This window comes from Theropithecus gelada, chromosome 1 (genome assembly GCF_003255815.1).
Source record: "Theropithecus gelada isolate Dixy chromosome 1, Tgel_1.0, whole genome shotgun sequence".
In the NCBI taxonomy this organism is placed as follows: Eukaryota; Metazoa; Chordata; class Mammalia; order Primates; family Cercopithecidae; genus Theropithecus; species Theropithecus gelada.
This window is the reverse complement of record NC_037668.1, coordinates 120,082,497-120,106,670: the sequence shown is the minus strand read 5'-3', so window position 1 is coordinate 120,106,670 and position 24,174 is coordinate 120,082,497. Positions and strand designations below refer to the sequence as shown.

At 45.2% G+C, this 24,174-nt stretch overlaps 1 protein-coding gene across 4 annotated transcripts in view; it reads left to right on the top strand.

Moving 5' to 3' along the window:
- Window positions 1-1,188: 1,188 nt before the first annotated feature.
- TGFBR3 (transforming growth factor beta receptor 3) overlaps window positions 1,189-24,174 on the top strand; it is a 226,348-nt gene continuing 203,362 nt past the window's right edge. For 3 of the 4 annotated variants that reach the window (XM_025395675.1, XM_025395665.1, XM_025395697.1), the window contains exon 1: window positions 21,233-21,634. The gene's annotated coding sequence lies outside the window, so the exon portion shown is untranslated. Of the gene's footprint in view, window positions 1,361-7,755; window positions 7,817-21,232; window positions 21,635-24,174 lie in introns of those variants that run through there. The other variant, XM_025395686.1, reaches the window with a different exon arrangement.

Sequence of the window (24,174 nt, the reverse complement as noted above, 5' to 3'; positions counted from 1 at the left end):
ATTTATCCATTTTATGCCACAAAAAAAAAAAAAAAAAAAGTACCTTAGTGCTTACCTATATCTTTCAAAAGGTACCTCGCTCTGGATGAACATAAAAATTAACACAATAGGCCGGGCGCAGTGGCTCACGCCTGTAATTCCAGCACTTTGGGAGGCCGAGGTGGGCGGATCACGAGGTCAGGAGATCGAGACCATCCTGGCTAACACGGTGAAACCCCGTCTCTACTAAAAAATACAAAAAAACACAAAAAAACTAGCCGGGCGAGTCCCAGCTACTTGGGAGGCTGAGGCCGGAGAATGGCGTAAACCCGGGAGGCGGAGCTTGCAGTGAGCCGAGATCCGGTCACTGCACTCCAGCCTGGGCCACAGAGCGAGACTCCCGTCTCAAAAGAAAAAAAAAATTAACACAATTCCCTATACAAAAGGGACTGCTCAGAGCTAATAACAGCTAAAGAAGAGAGGACGCCAAATGCAGGCACAGGCACATCTCTCCAAACCCTCCCCTAAAACCAGTGAAGGACAGAAGAAAACAGAAAACCGGTTAATTCAATTATTACTCCGCGGAAACTTAGGGATAGTGCAACTAAAGCTCCGAAACTATACTGAGTCCTGCCTCTTGGGCATCCCGTCCACGACCCCCCAGAAACCTCAGGGCCACCCTCCTAGCTGCCCCGCCCCGCCAACCTCACAGGGATGAACCTCCCTACCATTTCTTTGAACCCATCCACCATTCCTTTTTGTCAGGAATCAGCTCTTGATTTCTTTTTGGGGAATCGCCCCTCCCCTGGCCATGTGGTTCTCGCGAGATGACCACATGCCCCACCTACTCTGAACTAAGAATCTTCTGTTTTTTTGAGACGGAGCCTCGCTCTGTCGCCCAGGCTGGAGTGCAGTGTCACGATCCCAACCTCCGCCTCCTGGGTTCAAGGGATTCTCCTGCCTCAGCCTCCTGAGTAGCTGGGACTACAGGCGCACGCCACCACGCCAGGCTAATTTTTGTAATTTTATTATTATTATTATTATTGTTATTATTATTATTTTTAGTAGAGACGGGGTTTCACCATGTTGGCCAGGACAGTCTCGATCTCCTGACCTCGTGATCCACCCGCGTCGGCCCCCCAAAGTGTTGAGATTACAGGCGTGAACCACCACGCCTGGCCAGAATCGTCTTTAAAATTTGTTTATCTGAGATTTGTAGCTACCAAGAAAGAAAGGAGCTTTTTTTCCCTTGGGCCTTCAAACTGAAAGAACTGCATGAGCCTGAAGCTGCGCATGGTCCTAACATCAGGCTGTGCAGGAAGAAGCTATCTGCAGATGGACGCCAGCACACAGAAGGAAGCAGAGCTCTGGTAACACTGAGGTCAATACATTCCTTTTTGCTTAAGCTAATATTAATTGAATTTCGATCATTTGCAACCAAAAGTGCTTTGATACTGCTTTTCATCTAGGAGTGAGAATGTTCAACTTGGTGCAAGCAAAAGTAACTGGTCTGCCAGGCAGGTGGCTCATGCCTGTAATCCCAGTACTTTGGGAGGCCGAGGCGGGTGGATCACCTGAGGTCAGGAGGAGTTCGAGACCAGCCTGGCCAACCTGGCGAAACCCCGTCTCTACTAAAAATACAAAAAATTAGCTGGGCATGGCGGCGGGGGTCTGTAATCCCAGCTATCTGGGACGCTGAGGCAGGAGAATCGCTGGAACCCAGGAGGTGGAGGTTGCAGTAAGCTGAGATCGCGCCATTGCACTCCAGCCTGGGCGACAGAGCAAGAAAAAAAAAAGAATTTTAGGGTTAGCAATGTGCTTAAGCATGGGCTTTGAAATTAGAAAGACAACTGACAAGTAGTAGAACCCAAATTTAAGCCCTCAGGTTGATATTTCTTTCTTTCTTTCTTTCTTTCTTTTTGAGAGGGAGTCTCGCTCTGTCGCCCAGGCTGGAGTGCAGTGGCGCGATCTTGGCTCACGGCAAGCTCCGCCTCCCGGGTTCACGCCATTCTCCTGCCTCAGCCTCCAGAGTAGCTGGGACTACAGGCGCCCGCCACCACGCCGGCTAATTTTTTGTATTTTTAGTAGAGACTGGGTTTCACCGTGTTAGCCAGGATGGTCTCGATCTCCTGACCTTGTGATATGCCCGCCTCAGCCTCCCAAAGTTAATCCACCACGCCTGGCCTCATGTTGATATTTCTTTAAAAAAAAAAAAAAATTCAAGGCCTGATCTTTCTAATTTCAAACCCATGCTTTTAACCACTGTGCTCTCAATAAATTTCCAAAGTAAGTTTTTGAGTTAGCAGGGTTTTTTTCTATAGTTTTTTGAGACAGTCTTGCTCTGTTGCCTAGGTTGGGTGCAGTGGCACGATCTCGGCTCACTGCGGCCTCTGCCTCCCGGGTTCAAGCGATTCTTGTGCCTCAGCCTCCCGAGTAGCTGGGATTACAGATTACAAGTACGCGCCACCATGCCTGGCTAATTTGTTTGTATTTTTAGTAGAGATGGGGTTTCACCATGTTGCCCAGGCTGGTCTCGAACTCCTGAGCTCAGGCAATCTGCCTGCCTAGGCCTCCCAAAGTGCTAGGATTACAGGCGTGAATCACCATGCCCGGCCAGTTTTACTAAGTTTTTTTTTTTTTTTTTTTTTTTTTTTTTTTTGAGACGGAGTCTAGCTGTGGCGCCCAGGCTGGAGTGCAGTGGCGCCATCTCGGCTCACTGCAAGCTCCGCCTCCCGGGTGCACGCCATTCTCCCGCCTCAGCCTCCGAGTAGCTGGGACTCCAGGCGCCCGCCACCACGCCCGGCTAGTTTTTTTGTGTGTGTGTTTTTAGTAGAGACGGGGTTTCACCATGTTAGCCAGGATGGTCTCGATTTCCTGACCTCGTGATCCACCCGCCTCAGCCTCCCAAAGTGCTGGGATTACAGGCTTGAGCCACCGCGCCCGGCCAGTTTTACTAAGTTTTAATGTTAGATGCCTTAGATTGATTCTTTAAATTTGCCAACCATATGTAACTAGCAGTTCATAAGAATTCATTCAAATATCATTTTTTCAACATATTTTGAATATATATGTAGCTTATTCCTGCTATCAGCCAGGAATAAGAATGTCTAATTGACATGGAGATCTTATTTCAAAACTCTTTTTTTTTTTTTTTTTTACACAGGCTGACTGCAGCCTCGGACTCCTAAGCTCAAATGATCCTCTTACCTCAGCCTCCCAAGTACCTGCAGAGACTACCATGCCCGGCTAATTTTTAAATTTTTTTTTAAAGAGATGGGGGTCTCACTATGTTGCCTGGGCTGGTCTTGAACTTCTGGGCTCAAGCAGTCCTCCCATTTTGACTTCCCAAAGTTCTGAGACTATAGGTGTGAGCCAAAGCACCTAGCCTGTCAAAATTCTTACAGGTAATCAGAATTTGCCATCAACAATCATTATATGAATGATAAATTATTTCTCTTATGAGACAGAGGTCCAGATTGGCAATTTTTTTTTTTTTTTTTCTGAGGCAGAGTCTCACTCTGTCACCCAGGCTGGAGTGCAGTGGCCTGATCTCAGTTCACTGCAACCTCTGTCTCCCAGGTTCAAAGGATTCTCATGTCTCAGCCTCCTGAGTAGCTAGGATTACAGGCACGCACTACCACGCCCGGCTAATTTTTGCATTTTTTAGTAGAGACAGGGTTTCACCATGTTGGTCAGGCCGGTCTCAAACTCCTAACCTCAGGTGATCACCCCCGCCGTCACCTCAGCCTCCCAAACTGCTGAAATTACACGCTTGAGCCACTGCGCCGGGCTGCATTTTTTTTTTTTAAGTGAGGTGCTAGAAGACTGTTACCAGAACTTGGGAGTCACTCCTTTTTCAAAAAATTCACAAAACCCAGTGGTTTTGGAAGATCTGGAGGGCATCTCTACCCATCTCATGAGATCCTCAGCATAGCAGGCAGGGAAAAGGGGTGGAGAGCCTGGCACTGCCTTTGTCCACAGCTGTCTCCTTTCCTAAGCTAAGTCTCTGATGCGAACTCTACTCCTGACCTCCATCATCTCTGTGTGTGACAATGCCTTGTTTTCATGTTGACTCTTCAGTACTGGGTGCTGAATTGGCATCCTGTGTTTGTTTTAGCTTCTTATACAGGGACGAAGTCTGTAATGTAATTAATTGAGCCCTTATTTGAAATAAATGTGTTCTGGGTGTTCAGAGACCTAAAAAGATGTGAGGGGGAAAAAAAAAAAAAAAAGAAACTGCACTTAGCTGGGTGTGGTGGCTCTTGCCTATAGAATCCCAGCATCCCAGCACTTTGGTAGGCCGAGGCAGGAAGATCACTTGAGCCCAGGAGTTTGAGACCCGCCTGGGCAAGATGGCAAGACCCTGTCTCTACAAAAAGTAAAAAAAATTAGCCAGGCGTGTTGACATGCGTCTGTCATCTCAGCTACTAGGGAGACTGAGGTGGGAGGATTGCTTGAGTCTGAGAGTTTGAGGCTGCAATGAGCTATGATCATGCCACCATACTCTAGTCTGAGTGACAGAGTGAGACCCTGTCTCACACACACACACACACACACACACACACACAGAAAAGAAACCGCATTTCTTCAAACAGAACTATGTTCTTTAATGGAGGAGTGAAAAGAAGTAGGGATTTGGAAAGAGATCACCTAACTTTGAATTTCAGCTAACTATTTACTAAATATATGTCTTTGGGCAGATGTTTGTACCTCAGTTTTTCTTTTTTTTTTCTTTTTTTTGAGACGGAGTCTCGCTCTGTCGCCCAGGCTGGAGTGCAGTGGCCGGATCTCAGCTCACTGCAAGCTCTGCCTCCCGGGTTCATGCCATTCTCGGGCCTCAGCCTCCCGAGTAGCTGGGACTACAGGCACCCGCCACCTCGCCCGGCTAGTTTTTTGTATTTCTTAATAGAGATGGGGTTTCACCGTGTTAGCCAGGATGGTCTCGATCTCCTGACCTCGTGATCCGCCCGTCTCGGCCTCCCAAAGTGCTGGGATTACAGGCTTGAGCCACCGCGCCCGGCCTGTACCTCAGTTTTTCAGTAATATTTAACTTATAAGGATGGAGGGGCAATTAAATTCTGTGCATGCTAGTATTATGTAAGTTTTAAAACACAAAAATTACTATAAATTAATAGAGCCTACTGATTTTGATAGGAAAATCTATAAATTTCTTGAGTATCAGTGAACACACACCGTTTTTTTTCTTTTGGTGGGGTGGGGGAGGGGCAGGGCGTTGCTTTGTTGCCCTGTTGCCCAGGCTGGAGTGGTGCAGTGGCGTGTTCATAGCTCACTGCAGCCTCAAACTCCTGGACTCAAGTGATCCTCCCACCTCAGCCTCTGGAGTAGCTGGGACTAGAGGTGTATGCTACCATGTCTGGCTAATTTTTACTTTTTTTTTTTTTTTTTTTAGCCACTAGGTCTTGCCATGTTGCCCAGGCTGGTCTCTAACCCAGGCCTCAAGCTATCCTCCCACCTCTGTCTCTCAAAGTGCTGGGATTACAGGCATGAGCCTGGCCCACAACATTTATTCTAATGTTTATTTCTGTAAAATTTCAAGAACAGTTGAAAAAGTTAGTTCAATGTCTTTAAACATGTTATAATATATAATAGTATACAATAACATTTATGAGAATGTACAATGCTATTATATAAACAAAAAGCTGAAAACAGATATAAATCCTTGTCAGCTTAATCCCACAAATAATCAGCTTATTGCATATAGATTGCCTTGTTTCACTATAATCTTTGCATGTACTTTCCATTAATTGCATATTTTCAGATATTAGTTCTGACCTTTTCTTCCATGCTGGAGAAGCTACTTATTTTTCTTTGGATATTATTTGTATGTGTTCCAACTAACCAAATATTTGGATTGATGAAGAGTTGTTATATATTTTTCAGAGAATGAAACCCAATAAAAATACACCTAATAAAAAGTATATATGATTATTTTTAAAACAAACAAAACCCACAGAAAATAACAAGTGTTGGTGAGGACGAGGACATGGAGGCAGTGGAACTCTTTTTTTTTTTTTTTTTTTTTTTTTTTTTTTGAGACGGAGTCTCGCTCTGTCACCCAGGCTGGACTGCAGTGGCCAGATCTCAGCTCACTGCAAGCTCCGCCTCCCGGGTTCACGCCATTCTCCGGCCTCAGCCTCCCGAGTAGCTGGGACTACAGGCGCCCGCCACCTCGCCCGGCTAGTTTTTTGTATTTCTTAATAGAGACGGGGTTTCACCGTGTTAGCCAGGATGGTCTCGATCTCCTGACCTCGTGATCCGCCCGTCTCGGCCTCCCAAAGTGCTGGGATTACAGGCTTGAGCCACCGCGCCCGGCCTTTGGCAGTGGAACTCTTGTAAAGTGTTAGTGGGAAGGTAAAATGGTGCAGCTGCCATGGAAAATGGCATACAGAGCTCTTAAAAAATTTAAAATAGAATTACCATATGAGAAGCCACATTCAGTGGTGCATGCCTGTAGTCCCAGCTATTCCAGAGGCTGAGGCAGAAGGATCATTTGAGCCCAGAAGTTTGAGGCCAGCCTGAGCAACATGACAAGACCCTATATCAAATAAAACCAAACCAAACCCAATAAATTTCTTTCATGTTTCCTGAATTTGCATTTTCAAGATAGGCACCACTGGGGAAATATCCAGAGAGTGGGGCAATCGCAATTTTACTATTTGATACTTTGAGACACTGTAACGTGATATGATGATTCAGCTTTGCTCTCATCCCAACTATTTTCCAGAGAGCATTAATGTTGGACCACCTTGTGGATTATGCAAGAGTGTCAGTGTTGCCTTTGGCACTAACAGAAAAGAGTGAGTCAAGAATATATATTGCAAGGTAGAAGTGGTCAAGATGTGGAGTTTCTTGTATGTGATACTTTTCTATTTTGTTTTGTAAGAAAAAAACTAGCTATTTCATTAGGAAATTACAGTTTGCATATTTAGAATTTTCATTAATAGTGATTTTAAATGTTACTGTTGTTAGAATGGTGAGTTTGTTAGTTTACAAACGGTTCACCTAACAGCTAACAACTTAGATTTAAATAATTAAGTTTGGCTGGGCGTAGTGATTCACACCTGTAATCCCAGCACTTTGGGAGGCCGAGAGGAGCAGATCACCTGAGGTCTGGAGTTTGAGACCAGCCTGGCCAACACAGTGAAACCCTGTCTGGACTAAAAATACAAAAATTAGCCAGATGGGTGGTGCACACCTGTAGTCCCAGGTACTCGGGAGGCTGAGGTGGGAGAATCTCTAAACCTGGGAGGTGGAGGTTGCCATGAGCTGAGATTGCACCACTGCACTCCAACCTGGGCAACAGAGTGAGACTCCATCTCAAAATAAAGTAAAATGATATAAAATAAGTAAGTTTAATATGAATGGAAAGGGATATCTAGGAGTATATTTCAGAATTTTTTTTAACTACTCCAAATATCTATGCACAAAATTCAAGTCAACTGTGCAAGAAAAGTCAAAGAAGTTTCTTTTTGTTTTATTTAGTTTTTAGAGACAGGTCTCATTATGTTGCCCAGGCTGGAGTGCAGTGGTTATTCACAGGTACCATCATAGCACAATATATATAGTCTTCAACTCCTAGGCTAAAGTGGTTCTCCTGCCTCAGTCTCCTGAGTAGCTGGGACTACAAGTGCCCACTGTGCCCAGCCAAAGCAGTTTCTTGATATTTCAAGAGTTCTTGTATACATATTAATTTTCAGCCAAAAACTCAAGGTTGTTGCGACTATACTCAATTAATGTTCTTTGTTTTATTTGTAGTCAAAGCAAGGACACAACATCAGAGGGACGGCAGAGAATCCTTTTATGTAGATCTTTGGTGGTGAGTACCTGGGAAAAGTCACCTAAGTCAAGATGTCAGCATTAGAAGTATTTTATTTTGAACCTGAAAAGTGGAATGAGCCATCTATCTAAGTGCTTACATGGGATAATGTGATTAGTAGAAAGGTTTTTTGTGACTCTCTTACTCTGTTGCCCAGGCTGGAGTGCAGTGGTGCAATAACAGATCACTGCAGCCTTGACCTCCTGGCTCAGGTGATCCTCCCACCTCAACCTCCTGAGTAGGTGGGACTACCAGTGCATGCCACCACACTCGGCTAATTTTCAAATTTTTTGTAGAGACAGGATCTCACTGTGTTGCCGAACTCCTGGGCTCAAGTGATCCTCCTGCCTAAGCTTTCCAAAGTGCAGGGGTTATAGGCATAAACCATGGCACCCAGCTGACATTTTGATAGATGTATACATTGTGGAATAATTAAATCAAGCTAATTAATGTATGTGTCACTTCACATACTTACTTTGGGGGTAAGAACATTTGAAATTTACTCTTGGCTGGGTGCGGTGGCTCACGCCTGTAATCCCAGCACTTTGGGAGGCCAAGGATCATGAGGTCAGGAATTCGAGACCATCCTGGGTAACATGGTGAAACCCCGTCTCTACTAAAAATACAAAAAATTAGCTGGGCATGGTGGCGTGTGCCTGTAGTCCCAGCTACTTGGGAGGCTGAGGCAGGAGAATGGCGTGAACCCGGGAGGCAGAGCTTGCAGTGATCCGAGATCATGCCACTGCCCTCCAGCCTGGGCGACAAAGAGAGACTCCATCTCAAAAAAAAAAAAAAAAAAAGATCATACTGTTGAATGAAAAGCAAGTTAAAGATTATGTACCATTTTTATTTATTTTGTTTTTCTCCTCTGTGGGCACTGGAAGATGGAACATTTTAAAATGGACACATACATTCATACTAATAGCATCTTCATGTTCTCTCTTTTTAAATGCACACACACAGACACACACATATGTGGAAGAAAACACACTGGAAGGATACACTCTAAATTCCTGAAAGTTGTTACCTCTGAAGAGACTGGGATTGAGGGGAGTGCAAGGGGGCTTCAATTGTATTTGTAATTTTTTTTTTCTGTACCTTTTAAGAGTGACTAATGTAATGTTTTCTTTCTTTCTTTTTTTAAATCAAAAACATCTTTTAATGGAGACTGAGTTCTTGCTATATTGCCCAGGCTGGTCTTGAATTCCTGGGCTCAAGCAATCTTCCTGCCTCAGGCCCCCAAAGTCCTAGGATTACAAGCATGAGCCATGATGCCCGGCTGTAATATTTTATTTCTTATAGCAAAGGCAAAAAATTTGTCAAAATGTTAGCAATGATCAGTTCTGGATGTTGACTCATGGGTGTTTGTTATATTCTTTGCATTTTTCTGTCTTTTGAAGATTTCTTATAAATAAGATTTGTTCTCTCCTGTGAAGATTAATCTTCTACTTTGTGCCTGGATTTGGTAAGTTGTGCACATTTCGGCCCACACAGTAGTAATAAATGAGTCTTGGAACAAAACGTAAGCAATCCTCTGCAAGCCTGCATGACACATTCTAAGCCAGCCTAAAAATAACAGAAGAATAAAAGTATTATTAGACAGAGGGACCCTCATTTGACCTTTCGGCCATTTGGATTGTCCATTCAGTTAATCTTGTCACAATCATGTAATTATGAGGTTGGTTTGAGCTTAATGAACCAATATATACAAGGAAAATATGCTGTCACCAGAACTGTGCCACACAAAGCCCTTGGGACATAATACTTTTCTAGTGTTTGTACATGAGATTTCCCAAAGATAACAAAACCTTTTACCAAATATGCTTTTCAGACCTATTACCCTTTCCAATGAATATTCCGCTTCCCCACGTCAAGTTGGCATCCCCCAAAATATGTCAGTGTTGCACCTCTGCCACATAAATACCCAAATGCTTCCTGATACCCCCGCAGGCTATACTTGACAGTACAATACCTGCAAAAAGGCAGCGGAGCTGCAGAGTGCTATTGAAATAACCTCCTCTGAGAGTCTCATAAGCTGAAATGCCAGTTAGTAAAACCTATAGGAAAGAGAAAAACAACGAGGCAAGTATGTAAGTGTACTCAGCAGAACTCAAAATTCCAGCTGAGTTGAACTTGGAGGTATTTAAGAAAAGTTGAATGTCTGGAGAACTAGTTAGGGAACCTTAGTCTATCTTTTTTAATTCAAAAATAAATAAAAAAGATATATACACTTCACTTCCTAAAAAAGAAAAAAAGAAAAGAAAAAGTGAGTAGGAAGGAGGGAATGTGTACATTAATGAGGGCTTCCTTCCTTTCTCTCACTTGGGGAGTAGTCAAAGACCCTTTAAGACTCGTTTCCTTTTCCTTCTCTAGAAGGAGATAGCCAGCATGTTCCAGCAATGATAATAGCAGTATGGACATCATTTAAAAACACTCCAGCAGTATACTAATATAAGACCAAAATAAGAGCAATATGGTAAAGCATTACACATTACTTCTCCTCCTGTGTCTGACTCTTTCTCTTTCAGCTAGCTTTAGTCAGCAGGCTTATTTGCTCCAGCCTAGGGGGTTTGATTTATCTACTCGATGTGAACAGGTCTGACCATGGAAACCCCTTCCTCATGTCAGAACCTTTGGCTTCCAGGTGGAGATTCATTCATGCCGTTTACACCACATACTTGCTCCCTGCGTGGACTAATTGGTCCCAATTCCCTCAGGTCAGATGTATTCTGATGACTCCCAAGTCCTGAGCTGCATAACACTCAAAACCTTTGCATCAGTTTCTCGTTGAGCCCTAGAGGTGCATCTTTCTTTATGGTTGTTGCAAAACATCACTAATTGCCTCAACTTCTTAACTGTGGGTACCCATCTCTAGAATGAAACCATCCCTTAATTTAATGTTTATTGAATACCTGTTAGATGCTGCCATTCTGCTAGGAGCTATGAATATAGTGCTGATTAAGATAGCCATGGCCCCTGCCTTCATGGTGCTTACAGTGTACTATGGAGCTTACACAGGGAGCCTGCTTTAAGGTGGGATCAGGTTTCTTCACTAATGATACCTGTACATAGCTGGTACTGAATGAGTGTGTGTGTATGTGTTTGTTAGTGGGTGGGAAGCAAAACAGGAAGCAAGGAAACCAGAACTATCAACATTGTTTAGGTTAGAGATGATGGTATTTCGACCAGGGTTGTAGCAGCAATGGAAACAGTGAGAAGTGATCATTTGAGGGTAAACAGGACTGACTGGCAGACTGGTTGTGGGGTTAGAGAGACAGAGATAAATCAATGATGACTCATATGTGTTTGACCAGAGCCACTGGGTGAACGGTAGGGCTATTTACGGAGATGAGGACAGAGAATGTGTGTGCAAGAATCAGGAGTTTTTTTCATTGTTACATTTGATTTTCCAGTTGAAAAATCAGGTAGCGATATTGAGAAGTCACAAATACATGACTTTGAAATTCAAGGTTAGAGATAAAATTTTGAGAATCATCAATGTGTAATCCATTTAAAGAAATGGGTCTGGTATTAGTCCATTCTGGACTGGCCAGGTGTGGTGGCTCACGCTTTAATCCCAGCACTTTGGGAGGTCAAGATGGGAGGATTCACTCAAGGCCAGGAGTTTGAGACTAGCCTGGTCAATGTAGTGAGACTCCATCTCTCTTGAAAAAAAAAAAAAGAAATACTTGAGACTGGATAATTTATAAGAAAAGAAGTTTAATTGGCTCACGGTTCTGTAGGCTGTATAGGAAGCATAAAGCCGTCATCTACTTCTCATGGAGGCCTCAGGAAGCTGCCAATCATGGCAGAAGGTAAAGGAGAAGCAGGTGTTTCACATGGTGGAAGTAGGAGCAAGAGCGTGAGGGGAGAGATGCTGCACACTTTTAGATGATCAGATCTCGCAAGAACTCACTATCTCGAGGACAATACCAAGGGTATGATACTAAACCATTCATGAGAAATTTGCTCTCATGATCCAATCACCTCCCACTAGGCTCCACTTCCAACACAGGGGATTACAATTGAACACGAGATTTGGATGAGGACGCAGATTCAAGCTAGATCAGTCTGGATAATAACACCTTGAGAGAGAGTGTCTCAGCTGGGCATGGTGGCTCACACCTTAATCCCAGCACTTTGGGAGGCTAAGGTGGGCGGATCACAAGGTCAGGAGATCGAGACCATCCTGGCTAACACGGTGAAACCCCATCTCTACTTACAAAACAAAAAATTAGCCAGGTGTGGTAGTATGCGCCTGTAGTCCCAGCTACTGAGGAGGCTGAGGCAGGAGAATCTCTTGAACCTAGGAGGCGGAGGTTGCAGTGAGCCGAGATTGCACCACTGCACTCCAGCCTAGGTGACAGAACGAGACTCCATCTCAAAAAAAAAAAAAGAGAGAGTCTCAATAGAGAAGAGGACCAAGGACACTGCCTTGGGACAAGCCAACATTTAGATCGTGGGAACAGAAAGAAAAGCCAGCGGAGGTGACTTACAAGGAACTAGCTAGTGCGATGGGAGGGAAACCATTAGTGCATCTTATCCCTGCAGCCAAATGCAATGTCTCAAAGAGGGTGAAGTAATCTCTTGCATAAACTAAGAGCAGTTAGGTAAGATGAAAACTGAGTATCAGTCACTGGTCTTGCCACAAGGTGACCTTGACAAGTGATCTCATTGGATCTGATTGAGGAGGAGCTGCGGGTGAAGGAGCATGGGTGACAAAGGAAGACATCTCTTTTGAGGAGTTTTACTGCAAAGGGAGTAGAGGAATAGGGGTTAGGTAGGTAGATGGGGTCAAGTAAGATTTTTAAAGACAAGAAATATTCTAGTATGTTTGTAAGTTGATGAGAATGATCCAGGAAAGAGAGAAATCTGAGACTGCAATTGCAAGAGGGAATTACTACAGGATGAAAGTCCTTGAGTCATTGAAGGAATGACTCCAGGGCACAGATGGAGGAAGCAAGGCCAGTTCATCCAGAGTAACGAGAAAGCAGATCAGAGGCATAGATAAATCAGCAGATGTGGTGAGAAGAGAAAGATACTTTCTTCTGAGGGCTCTGATATTCTCAGTAAAATAAGAAACAAGGTCATCTGCGGAGTTCAAAGAGGGAGAAGAAGGTATTGAAGACTTGAGAAGAGAAGAAATAAAATCAACCTCTTGTAGAGCGGCAGAGTGAGCTAATAAGGATAATTTAGCAGGATTGCTGAGCAGCACTGAGGGCCCATTGAGGATTATGGTCATCAATTTAAAGTGTAGATGGTGAAAAAGTGGTAAGGTCAATGAATTGGAGATCCTAGTGGGTCAAATTCCTCTTGGAACCAAGATATTAGAGGCAATGAGTTGGAAAGATCAAGATTGGTAGTGAGACAGAAATGCTCGTAATGGAGATTGTGGAGGTGGAACAGTTATTACTGATGAACGTGACCTGGACATAGTTGTGATACTAGGAGGTGACAAGGTGGAGGCACTGAGAGGTCAGGGTTTTCCAAAGGTGGAAGATACAAGAGATTTTACTGCTGTTTTGCCATAAATTCCAGAGGGCAAACTGGAGGGATTTGGAAGGTTGAGGAGGGAAGGAAGATTGAATCAAGTTAGGTGATGATCAGTGGCATATGGTGATAAGAATCCAGGTGACTAATATGACTTGGAAGGCTTGGATTTCTATTTTATTTTATTTATTTTTTTGAGACCAAGTCTTGCTCTTTTGCCTAGGCTGGAGTGCAATGGTGTGGTCTCGGCTCACTGCAACCTCTGCCTCCCAGGTTCAAGTGATTCTCCTGCCTCAGCCTTCTGAGTAGCTGGGACTACAGGCGTGTGCCACCACACCCAGCTACTTTTTGTCTTTTTAGTAGAGATGGGGTTTCGCCATGTTGGCCAGGCTGGTCTCAAACTCCTGACCTTGTGATCCGCCCGCCTCGGCCTCCCAAAGTGCTGGGATTACAGGTGTGAGTTATTGCGCCCGGCCGGAAGGCTTGGATTTCTTATGGAGACTGACGTAAACAGGATTGTGATGGCCTTGTTATCTCATAGGGGCAGGTGAAGAATTCATTCTATTCTAGCTTCCTTCTTAGGACTAGTCTTTCAGGCACTCCTGCTGTAGAGACACAACATCCCTTGAAGGTTGTTCAGAATATTCTTTTCATTCTCTGCATCCCCTGAATCCTAAGCTCACTTCTTACCTTGCTCTGATCCTTTCAAGCCCAGGCACATCTCAATTCCTCTAGCATTTATAGTCTCATTCAACAGATAAGACTATTTAACAAATAATGCCTTCCTGTTCTTCAGATATCTTTTTAATTATAATCCTGTTACCCTCATATGCACTTTTTTTTGGAGACACAGTTTTGCTCTGCACCCAGGCTGTAGTGCAGTTGCAGGATCTCGGCTCACTGCAATCTCCGCCTCCTAGGTTCAAGAAATTCTTCTGCCTCAGCCTCCTGAATAGCTGGGATTACAGATGCCCGTCACCATGCCCAGCTAATTTTTTTTGTATTTTTTTTTAGAGACGGGGTTTCACTATGTTGGCCAGGCTGGTCTCAAACTCCTGACCTCAAGTGATCCACCCACCTCAGCCTCCCAAAGTGCTGGGATTACAGGCATGAGCGACCATGCCCAGCCCTTATGTGTACTTTCACCTCTTAATATGGCTTAGCACATTTCAGTGAATATTGGTTTTTAGAACATGGAAGAAACTAACATCTTCCAGAAAGTAACACAAATTATATGAGTAAACAGGAAATTTTAAAGGAAGTTTTTTGTTTTGTTTTGTTTTGTTTTGTTTTTGGAGACAGTCTCGCTCTGCCACCTAGGCTGGAGTGCAGTGGTGTAATCTTGGCTGACTGCAACCTCTGCCTCCCGGGTTCAACCATTCTCCTGCCTTAGCCTCCTGAGTAGCTGGGACTACAGGCATGCCACCACTCCAGCTAATTTTTGTATTTTTAGTAGAGACAGGGCTTCACCATGTTGGCCAGGCTGATTTCGAACTCCTGACTTCAGGTGATCCACCCACTTCAGCCCCCCAAAGTGCTGGGATTACAGGCGTGAGCCACTGTGCCTGGACAAAGCAAGTTTTAATTAAAAATTTTATATCATTTTTCTCATATATTAACAATGAATTGTAAACCAAAAATAAAATTTTAAATCCTCCAACTGACTGAACCCATTTTGAAGAGAAACATTCTTAGAAACCTTTGGGAAAACATTTCCTACTTTGAAAAACATGGACTATAAGCAAATAATGTCTTTTATTATGAGAAAATCTTTTGATTCTTTTTTTTTTTTTTTTTTTTTTTTTTGAGACGGAGTCTCGCTCTGTCGCCCAGGCTGGAGTGCAGTGGCCGGATCTCAGCTCACTGCAAGCTCCGCCTCCCGGGTTCACGCCATTCTCCTGCCTCAGCCTCCCGAGTAGCTGGGACTACAGGCGCCGGCCACCTCGCCCGGCTAGTTTTTTTTTGTATTTCTTAATAGAGACGGGGTTTCACCCTGTTAGCCAGGATGGTCTCGATCTCCTGACCTCGTGATCCGCCCGTCTCGGCCTCCCAAAGTGCTGGGATTACAGGCTTGAGCCACCGCGCCCGGCCAAATCTTTTGATTCTTAATTATCCTCATCAGAAAAAAAAAAAACAGGATAAAAGATTGCTTTTTAAGATTATCACTAAAATACAAAATAAAAACATATTTCTGTTTAACTCATTCCTGAATCTTAAAGAATGTATTACAAGTTGGGCCAGGCACAGTGGCTCACACCTGTAATCCCAGCACTTTGAGGCTGAGATGGGCAGATCACTTGAAGTCAGGAGTTCAAGACCAGCCTGGACAACATGGTGAAATCCTGCTCTACAGAAAATACAACAATTAACTGGGCATGGTGGTGTGTGCTGTAATCCCAGCTACTTCAGAGCTGAGGCACAAGAATTGCTTGAACTCGGGAGGTGGAGGTTGCAGTGAGCCAAGATCACACCACTATACTGTAGCCTGGCGACAGAGCAAGACTCTGTCTCAAAAAAAAAAGTTACAAGTTAAGAAACTCTTCCTTCTCCTTAGACAACATGTTAAAAGAAACTCAAGAAATGTTACAGCAGGTAATTTTGTGACAAATATGTGGATATGCCCATTTTCAAAATATGTTAGAAAATACATTTTATAAAGCCAAACTTACAACATGGCCTTCCACAGAGTAAGTGCTCAATAAAGGATAATAATAACAGAGAGCCAATAATAACAGCAATAATTTTAAAATTTAGATATTTTTAGAGCTAGACTTTCAGCATTTCTGCTACTTGTTGAAATGAAGTCAATGAGGTTTTCTTTAATGTGTTAACTGAATATCAAGGGGCACTACGAAGGAAATGATTGATCAATTGGCTTTAGGAATATGGCATTTTCCTGAAGCTACTTTGGTTAATATTTGCAAGTATTGTGAACTTTTTGCATGAAATACCACACAGATGCAACTCAAAATGAATAGTAATGCACATATATAGTTCTTTCAGCTCTAAACTGGTATTACTTTCAAGTAAACTCTGAAATCACCGGAATAACCATCTCATGGCTCTTAGTAAAAATGATACATGTTCATTACTAAACAGTCAAGCACAGATAAGATGATGATCCAAGGATGAGATGGTGCCCTCACTCATTTCTGTTCAATGCTCAAGATATAACCCTGAACAGAGAGGGTTCAGGGAGACCCTCAGTTGATTAAGGGACTCACAACGCAACTTCAGTTCAGTTTTAGAAAATAAGAAAGTTATGTTTCTGGCACACTTTAGTTTTGGGCTGAGATTCAAAGCATTTACAGACATTAATATATGCCCGGGTACGCCTTGTCTTTTTTTGTCCCCCTGAGCACAAAATAACATTACATAATTCATGATTCTTTTTTTCTCTTCTCTAGATCAAAACCCAGTAAACAGAAAACATAAACAAAAGAGGTGGGGCTAGTTCTCTGTAGAGTTGTTGTGGAGGTGGGGCTGAGGATGGAGTTTTCCATCTGGAATCCCAGCCTTGCTGCTGGGAGAGCAAGGTCCTGCCACATCCCCTATGGAGCTAAGACCACAGGGATCTCGGGGCGGGGGGGGGGGGGGGGGGGGGGGGGGGGGGGTGGTTTGCTGTCACTTTGAAATGGTATGAGGTTTCCTGCTTCGTCAGAATCCCTGCTGAGGGGGAAATTGAAGGTGTATTGTGGAAACCTCCACTGGGGGCTCCTGCACAGTTTCAGGAAATGGTGAGTTTGCAGGAACTTGTGGTTACTGTGAGAAAATTAGCGTTGGATTTTTATGTCCAGAATCTCTGTGGAATTCCCCAGGTCTGAAGCCAGTGCCTGCTTTGGACTCTGCATACAGGTTCATCTGATTGTATTTTTTATCATTAATTGAAATTTGCCAGCTGCAATTTTATCAACAAAAACCAAATTCTAATCTTGTAGATAGATACAGAAAATGTGGCTTTAAATTATGGCCTTAGGTTAGGTTATGATGAAATAAAACACCAACGAGTATGAACTGGGTCTTTATGAGCGAATTTGAAAAATAAAGTAGTAAATCTGTCTATGATAATAGGTTAACAGAGCAGAAAATAAGGGCAGATGCTGTAGTTTGTAGATCAGCATCCTGTCACAACAATTTTGGAACATGTGGTTCATGTTCTGTCACACATTCTTAAGAGTAGTTGTGCAATTGCCTTCAAGCTGTTGGCTGTATTAGACAAACTTTAAATTAGTGAAAGGAATCTATTTTTATGTGGTGGTGGTGGGGTAGTAATTCTTCTAAACAAACTTTCATTTTTATATTTTGAAAGTTTTAAAGAATCGAGTTTTTTTTTTTTTTTTTCTTTGAGACAGATCTGGGTTCTGTTGCCCAGGCTGGAGTACAGTGGCATGATCACGGCTCATTGCAGCCTCGACCTACTGGGCTGAAGTGATCCTCCCACCTCAGCCTCCCAAGTAGCTGGGACTGCGGGCACATACTACCACGCCTGGCTAATTTTTGTAGAGACTGGGTTTCACCACATTGCCTAGGCTGGTCTCGAACTCCCGGGTTCAAGTGATTCACCTCGGCCTCCCAAGTACTGGGATTACAGGCATGAGCCACTGTACTTGGCCTTGAAGTGAACTAAAAAAAAAAAGAGACCAGGCTTAGTGATTCACACCTTGTAATCCCAGCACTTTGGGAGGCCGAGGCAGGCGGATCACAGAGCTCAAGACCAGCCTGGTCTCTTTTGTTTTAAGTTCACTTCAAAGGCCAAGTACAGTCTCTACAAAAATTAGCCAGGCGTGGTAGTATGTGCCTGTATTCCCAGCTACTTGGGAGGCTGAGGTGGGAGGATCACTTGAACCCTTTTATTTTGCCTGTCTATAAAGCTTCTGATGACAGGTAGAAGAACCTGGTGGTTAACTACTTAGGTTTTGAGGTCAGTGGATGTGGGATCGAATCGTGGATAAGATGTCAGTTTGTATAGAGATGTGTATATAGGCCTCATTTATACATATTCTTAGAGGGCTGTAAGAAGTAAATGTGTTTATATGTATAGAATTTAGTACCCATGGCCAGGTGTGGTGGCTCATGCCTGTAATATCAGCACTTTGGGAGGCCAAGGCGGGTGGATCACTTGAGGTCAGGAATTGAGAGCAGCCTGGCCAACATGATATGAAACCCTGTTTCTACTAAAAATACAAAAGTTAGCCAGGCATGGTGGTGGGTGCCTGTCATCCCAGCTACTCGGGAGGCTGAGGCAGGAGAATCGCTTGAACCTGGGAGGCAGAGGTTGCAGTGAGCTGAGACCGCGCCACTGCACTCCAGCCTGGGCGGCAGGCTCTTTTTTGAGACTCTGTCTCAAAACAACAACAAACAAACAAGAATTTAGTACCCAGGCTGGCTCAGATGTTGATGGCTACTGTTGTGAATCTGGCTCTATGGGGAACAGTTGCTTCATCACTCTTAAAAGACAAGACACTCCTAAATTATCTACCATGCTGTTTTATTTAGAAAGCCTCAACATGATTGATACATTTAATTTTTTTGAGACAGAGTGTTGCTCTTGTCCAGGCTGTAGCGCAATGGCACCATTTCAGCTCACTGCAACCTCTGCCTCCTGGGTTCAAGCAATTCTTTTGCCTCAGCCTCCTGAGTAGCTGGGATTACAGGTGCCCGCCACCATGCCCGGCTAATTTTTGTATTTTAGTTGAGATGGGGTTTCACCATGTTGGTCAGGCTGGTCTGGAACTCCTGACCTCAAGTGATCCACCTACCTGGGCTTCCCAAATTGCTGAGATTATAGGCATGAGCCACCTCGCCTGGCCAATACATTTAAATGTCGCATTAAATATTCACATCTAGTTCAAGTGTTCTCATCTGTACTTGAAACTAAAACTTGATAACAAGGCATAAATACTGTATTAGTCTGTTTTCATGCTGCTGATAAAGACATACCCGAGACTGGGCAATTTACAAAAGAAAGAGGTTTATTGGACTTACAGTTCCACATGGCTGGGGAGGCCTCACAATCATGGCAGAAGGTAAAGAGGAGCAAGTCACATATTACATGGATGGCAGCAGGCAAAGGGAGAGCTGGTACACGGAGACTCCTGTTTTTAAAGCCATCAGATCTCGTGAGACTTATTCACGATCACGAGAACAGCACAGGAAAAACTCATCCCCATGATTCAATTACCTCCCACTGGGTTCCTCCTGGGACACATGGGGATTGTGGGACTTAATTCAAGATGAGATTTGGGTGGGGACACAGCCAAACCATATCAAATACTGTTTAATTTGAGTCTAGGAGAAATCTTAAGGCCTTAAACTTAGAGAGACTTTATAAAAGCAGAGGCTAGCTCCATCTGGACTGTTTATTCCTTCAGAATATTATGCCTACTTGTATTCCCAATGCCTGACTCAGGCCTCTTCCACAGTCAGTGCTCAATGAATACTGGTAAGGAAAAAAATGGTTCATTGAGGAGATTTTTGCAGTAATTCAGGTGACTGATGACATTTGACCTTTGTGAATGAATCTCCAATTCTACAATTGGGTGGATTCTCTACTATAGGTAAAAGGGGAAGAGGACGAGAAATATTTCCTGTTCTCTCAGTAACTTTCCAAATAACATGTCATAAGAAGCCTCCTCATTCTACTCTCCAACATATTAAAAGCCTAAGACTGAGCCAGGTGCAGCGGCTAACGCCTCTAATTCCAGCACTTTGGGAGGCCAAGGCAGGGCAATCTCTTGAGTTCAGGAGTTTGAGACCAGCCTGGGCAACAAAGTGAGACCCCCCCGCCCCCCTCCGCCCTGCCAACCCCCTCCATCTCTACAAAAAATTAGCTGGATGTGGTGGCATTTGTCACTAATCCCAGCTACTCAGGAGGCTGAGGTGGGAGAATCGCTTGAGCCTGGGAGGCAGAGGTTGCAGTGAGCTGAGATTGAGTTTGTGCCACTGCACTCCAGCCTGGGCAATACCGTCTCAAAAAATTAATTAATTAATTAAAAAAAAAAAGGCATAGGTCCATAGCCCTTTAGAACTGGAAGAACTAGGCCAAGCCCATCATTTGAACTGAGCCTTGACAACTATTAGCCGTCAGCCATTTATGGAAAGTCGCACAGTACTCAGGACTGGAAATCTGGTCTTTGAAACCTGTCAGTCCACGGTCATTTAAACTGCCTGTTTGTAAAACAATGTACTGTTACTTAAGTATACTTTTTAATAGGAAAAACTGAGTGTAAGCAAGAGTATCAAAGTGGTGTTCTGATGCCTGCATTCAGCTTCTGCAGCGTGTACTTCACAGGCACAGGTGCTTAGGACGTTGCCCCGCCGAGACTGTAGTTCATGTCCCTCCTACCACCGGGTAACGCCGGTAATGCTGACCTGGCTCCATTATTCGTATTAATTTATTTAGCTAGCAGGGGAACGACTAGGTAATGCAGTCTTAGTTGCTAGAGAGGAAGAGGCAAGACTCCGCCAGCGCCCAGCATCAGAGCGTGACAACAAGCAGGACCGGAGGTTGGGAAAAAACACAGGGACAGAATGAATGTGTGCATGGGGGAGCTGTGCTGGGGAGAGGGCAAGAGGCTGTGATCGGATTATCTGAGGTTTCATAACTTTTATATAAAGACCAAGGAACCAAATGAAAACCCAACTCTTCCAGGGAGTCCTGGAAAGTTCGAAGGACCTCGTTTGAGGGAGCGAGTCCCCGCAGCTCGCGTCCGCATCTCCCCCGCGGTTCCCCCAGGACAGGGGCCGCCCCCACCCGGGCGCGCTGAGCCCGGCCGCGCCCCTAGCCCCTTCTCTCTCTGCCTCCTCGGCCCGAAGGGAAACACAGGCTCGAGCAGCACTCGGGGCTCATCCATCAGCCGCGGAGGCAAAGGGGGAGGAGAAAGGAGGCGGGAGGCGGGAGGCGGGAGGAGGAGTTTCTGGGCGGCCGAGAGCCCCCGGTGGGGCCGGCGGAGGAGCGCCCTTCCCCCCGCGCGCTGATTGCTGTGGCGTCCTGCCCGTCCCCGCCCGCGTGTGTGCGAGAGAGGGCGAGTGCGCCGGGTCGGCCTGATGGGGGTAATCGAGGGTTTCGGGGACGCCGAGCGGCACTTTCCTCTTCCCAGTGAGTGAAGGAGGGCAGTCGGCGGCTCTCGCGCCCCGGCCACTTTCCCTGCGCGATTCCCGGAGCTCCCTGCAGGAGGTGAGAGTCCCCAGCGGGTCCGGATGGCGTAGTTGTGCCGCGGCGCAGCAGCTGCCCGAGCTCGCCGCCGCCGAGCGCTGGGCGGGGAAACTTTCCGCCGCTTTCCTCCAACTTGCCGCGGGTGGATCTCCGCTGGACACACCGCCTCTGAGGTACGTGCCGGCCCAGCCCCGCGGCGCTGCAGCCCGCCCGGGCTGTGATGTCTGCAGGCTGCGCGGTGCCCGTCCGCGCGGCGCGGGCTGCCAGTGCCTACTTCTCGGCCAGGGTCGCTCCAGCTTCTGGGACCTCCGCGCTTGGGAGGGCGGCGCTGGTGGGGGAGTGTTTACGCTCCGGGGAGCGGGCACCGGTGGCCAGCGGTGCGTGGGGAGCGGCCGCACGGGCAGGCAGTACCCCGGACGATGCGCAGTGCTGGGGAGGAATTCTCCACGCCCGCCCTCACTCTTCCTCTCCGCGGGTCCTTGTGACCCCTGCGGGGCGCGGCGGCCACTTCCCTCCGGACGCGTGACAGCGTCGGTGGGAATGGTTTGTTGTGGGTTCGCAGTCAATTGCCGTGGCCCAGGCTGTGGCTCCCGGACTAGTGCACGGACGCGGTTTGCGTTCCCCGCGGACCGCGCCCTCAGGGTGCCTTGCGGGCTGCGCCGCAAGCTGCAACTCGGCCCCCCCACGCAGAGAATGCGCCCCGGTTTATTTTGAAGGCTCTCTTCTGTATTCATTTGGTTAGGATAAACTTGGAAATCTTGGACTGTCGCTAGAAGAATCTGCTTGCAGACTTGATCTTATTAGGGCATTTGCCCCGCTTTGCAGAATCGCATAGTGTCAAGAGCGGACGTGTCAAGCATGAATTACCTTGGCAAAGTAGAACTTAGTGGATTTGGTGTCCTCACAAAAAGCTGGAAGAAGAAAACCGTTCAATTTCCCTAGCTGTGAAGTGGGGATAGTAGTACTTGCCCCGTAAAGTTGCTGTGAGCATCGAATGATTTAATGTGTGTAAGGTGCTACAACAGTGCCTGGCACAGAGTAAGCACCGCACGGAGGTTAGCGCTGCTTGCCGTTAGCCCTGCGGTGGCAGGATAGGAGCGACGAGGGCAGAGGATAGTAGGAGTGACAGGCTGTGCTGGGGAACCGGGCGTATTCTGAGTTTTACGTCCTTCCGAAGAAGTGAGCGGTTTGGGAGAAGTCTCCACAGGTAGTAAAAACACGTCAAGACCATTTCTTCTTCCTAAATGGTACTCAGACTGCAAACAGTGATTTCAGTGTGAACTCAGTTGTTTCTTTTGGATGATAATAACAGCTAACGTTTAGTAAGCCCATACTGTGTGCACTTAATCCTCACAGCATCTCTGTGGGAAAAGCACTATTAATAACCTTATTTTACAGATAAGACACTAGAGGTTAAGTTACTTGTCCAAGATCATACACAATTTTCTGTTAGTTCTGACTCCAAAGCTAGCTTTCTCCCTCGAGAGCGGCAAGCGCAGGCCGATTTGTATGTACATAGATTTGTGTGCATAGCCCATGCATCTTCTCCCATCTTTCAACTTTCTATTTGAGCTGAACGCATATCTCTTGAAACACACATAAGGTATCTGTGATGAATTTAGGTGATTTTACATACTTATGAGGGTGCTGAATTAAAGTTCCTCTAACACTGGCCCCAAATAATTATAAATAGAACTCTGACTTATATTAATTAACATGGATTTTTTTTGTGTGTGTGTGACAGAGTCTCGCTCTGTCCCCAGGCTGCAGTGCAGTGGTGCGATCTCGGCTTACTGCAACCTCCACCTCCCGGGTTCAAGAGATTTTTCTGGCTCTGCCTCTCGAGTAGCTGGGACTGCAGGCGCGCACTACCACGCCTGGCTAACTTTGGTATTTTTAGTAGAGATGGCGTTTCACCATGTTGGCCAGGATGGTCTCGATCTCTTGACCTCGTGATCCACCCACCTTGGCCTCCCAAAGTGCTGGGATTACAGGCGTCAGCCACCACGCCTGGCCAACATGGATTTTTATTCTTAATTTCTTTTATTAATTCTCCAGACATTGTTGATCACCATTACTTGGCTTCCTTAGGAAACAGCTTGGGGTTGGCACAGGAGGCAGGGAAATAATTCTTACCCCCTTAAGGGCTATTAACATGAAATTGATTTCATGCCATTGTGTCAGTTAAAGGATGTTGCTCTGTTTCTTGCTGTTCTTTGCTTTTGGCTTTATTTCTGCATTGTTTAGTGTTTCAAGGCTTAAGCTTTTTTTTTTTTTTTTGGCCCTTCGGTTTGTCATTTGTCAACTTTAATTTTTCCTGTTTTGATGGAATCTGACCGTTACATGGCAGCTTTGCCTAACAACTGTTGATTCAGCTCATGTTTTTAAATATAAAAAATCACCAACATACTTTTGAACCCCAGCACTTCAAAGGCAACCCCTGGGGAGTTCATTGTTATTTTGAATATTAGTCAATAGGGGGAGCATAACACACTGTTGATATCTGTAAGGCGCATAAACCCGTTTTTAGAGTATTAAACATATATTTTGAAAAGGGAGGGCAAAATATCTAGCAAAATAACCAAGTTGCTTTTGGAGTTTATAATGGAGGACTAGATTTAATTTGAACTGATTAAGAATGACCTTGAGGACAGGGCCTGTGTGTTGAATATATGTCAAGAACGCCATGGTGGCTGGACAGATAATAAACACA